This window comes from Vigna umbellata, chromosome 5, assembly GCF_029865625.1.
Source record: "Vigna umbellata cultivar VRB3 chromosome 5, Vumbellata_1.0, whole genome shotgun sequence".
Classification (NCBI taxonomy): domain Eukaryota; kingdom Viridiplantae; phylum Streptophyta; class Magnoliopsida; order Fabales; family Fabaceae; genus Vigna; species Vigna umbellata.
Window position 1 is genome coordinate 56,241,659 of NC_142169.1, and position 2,683 is coordinate 56,244,341.

General features: G+C 25.8%; 1 long non-coding RNA gene across 1 annotated transcript; it reads left to right on the forward strand.

Annotated features, from left to right (window-relative positions):
- Window positions 1-1,259: 1,259 nt before the first annotated feature.
- LOC148198677 (uncharacterized) lies at window positions 1,260-2,167 on the forward strand. Its single transcript, XR_015786742.1, has 2 exons — window positions 1,260-1,371; window positions 1,949-2,167. It is a non-coding gene; the product is annotated as an uncharacterized LOC148198677 (long non-coding RNA).
- Window positions 2,168-2,683: the final 516 nt, after the last annotated feature.

The window sequence follows — 2,683 nt, forward strand, 5'->3', positions numbered from 1 at the left end:
TTTATGGTGATATTTTAGTATTGTTAATTTATTTTGTTATATAATCATTTTGTATGATTTCTGTGATGATTGTAATTTATTATATTGGATTTGAATTTATGCATCTGAACATGATATGAGTATTATGGGGAGATTTCGTAAGGGTATAATATGAGTTGAGGAATGTGAGCATTGTATGAGTCTCGTGGAGAGATTCTGTAATGATATGGTAGTTTGTTGAGGGTCCTGAAGTTGGAGGTTATCCTGATACTCTAATAATCACCCAGTTTCAAGTAGAGAAGGATGAATTATGTGGTGAGAGGGGTAGGGGGTCCTGGTCTATGTGCCGGTTTTGGACATAGTGTTGAGGACTAACCTTGTGGATGGTATGAAGTATTTTGGAAGTGTATTTGTAAGAGGAAGTAGAAGGCATCACAAGTGCATAACCTCCAATGACCGCTCATCAACATATCATTGGAATAAGTGTTTATTGTGTATTGTGGAAATGAGTGTCTATTGGGTATTGTGGGATGACTGTCTATTAGTAATTGTGGTATTGTGGGATGGGTATCTATGATACGATTCTTGTATGATGGTATGAGTATCTATGATGCGATTGTTGTATGATGGTATGAGGGTGTCTGACATAATTATTATATGAGGTTTGTTGAGTGTATCAAAGTAATGGATGAGTATCTATGATGCGATTGTTGTATGATGGTATGAGTGTGTTTGACATAATTATTATATGAGGTTTGTTGAGTACATCAAAGTAAATACGCATGTTTCATAAATGATTGGTTGGATGTTAGCTCATCCTACTTGTTTGTGTTTGTGTTTGGGTATGTGCGATGATCGTATAATTCGTTATACGGGAGCAGATGAAGGAATATCGTCTGACTCAGTGTCAATGAACAAAGAGATAGAAGAATAAAGTAGAAGAATTCGAGTTATATTTATGAATTTGTAGTTGAAATATGAGTTTAAAACATATAGATATATATCAACTATGAATTATCAAGTGAGAGATTATGGGATGTTACCTTAAATGTAATACTACAATACATAAATTATGAATTATCAAGTATGAGATTTCGAGATGTTACAATAATTACATTGAAAATTATCTAACTAATCTTAAATTCCAACTCCTACTTTAACGTATATCTTTGTCTCTTATAATTTAATACCCTTTATTAATATTATTATTACCATCATTTTAACTATTAATATCATTATTTTTTTTATTATCATTATAAATAATCCTCATGTACACAAAACTCTGACTTGAAAAATTATTCTAAACTCCCTTTAAACACATAGACACACCAATGACAAAAACTTCATTGTTTCCTTGCATGATGATTTTATTTCTCATAATATCTGCAACAGGTACGTTCCACTCTGTTCTTTTATACAGTTATTTATATCATTATATGAGAATTTAAGTACGAATATAAACTTATAAAAAATTTATTTTTTTTAATTTTAGATGAAAATTGTAATTAATTTCTTTTTAAAATTTTGGACTAATTTAGTTCATCACTTTATAATTACATAAATTTAGTTTTTTTAATCAAAATTTATTAAGTTTATTTAGGATTTCAAATATATTTTTCAACTAATATTAAAGAAAAAATATGCCAAACAATATAAATAAACTCAAATATTATTATAAAATGTGTTTAAAAAGTCAAATAAACTTAATCAAATTTGGTTAAAAAAATTAAATCCGCATAATTTTAGAATTGAGAACCGTTAAAGTTTTGAAAATAGACTAATTTTAATTTTTATTTAAAATTAAGAGACGAAAAATATATTTAACTTTATAAAAATAATAAATTTTTATTTTTAGATTTTAAATTATAATTGATGTATATTATCAATTAAATTGATATGATTTATGTGAAATGCATAAAATAATCATTTGTTTGACTAATGATTTGACAAAGATGAACAAATTTTGTAGGTTTTGTGGATGCTTGTAACTACCCATGCCATGGCCGATTTGATTGTCATAATCTGCACTGTAACAATCGTTGCTTAAAGCGATGCATTGACTTTTGCTGCCTTTGTGAGTGCAGTGGAAATGAAAAACCTGAAATAAAGATGTAACAATTCCATTCCTTTGCTTGGAATTTATTAGTAATAAGAGAAGTTGAAGTAATAACATGTTCATTCTTCTTCATCAATTGCATTTGATATACCTCTTTCTCAAATTGCATCAAACTAAAACTAATATATTTTCCTCTAATAATTTCATATTGTTTACATATTAGGAGTAATAATAATAATAATAATAATAATAAATAATGTTACTTGAAACATTTTTTGATACATATACTAATTTTATTGGTTATATATGAAAACACATGCACGTATATTTATTTATTTATCATAATAAAAAGAATAAAATATTATCATATAACTTTTATATCAGAAATAGTCAATTAAGTTTAAAAAATACTTTTTAAATGGTAAAATGATAAATTGAATTATATTAATAACAAACAAAATTGGTGAATAATTTTTTTATATTAAAAAACGGTTATAAAATTAATTTACAAAATATTTACAAAATTTAAAAGATAAAAATAAAATATGAAATATATTTATAAAGAGTAAAATGAATATATTGGTATACATCAACCATTAAAAAAATGAATTCTCTACCTATAGAATAAATGTAATTCTTGAGGTGATT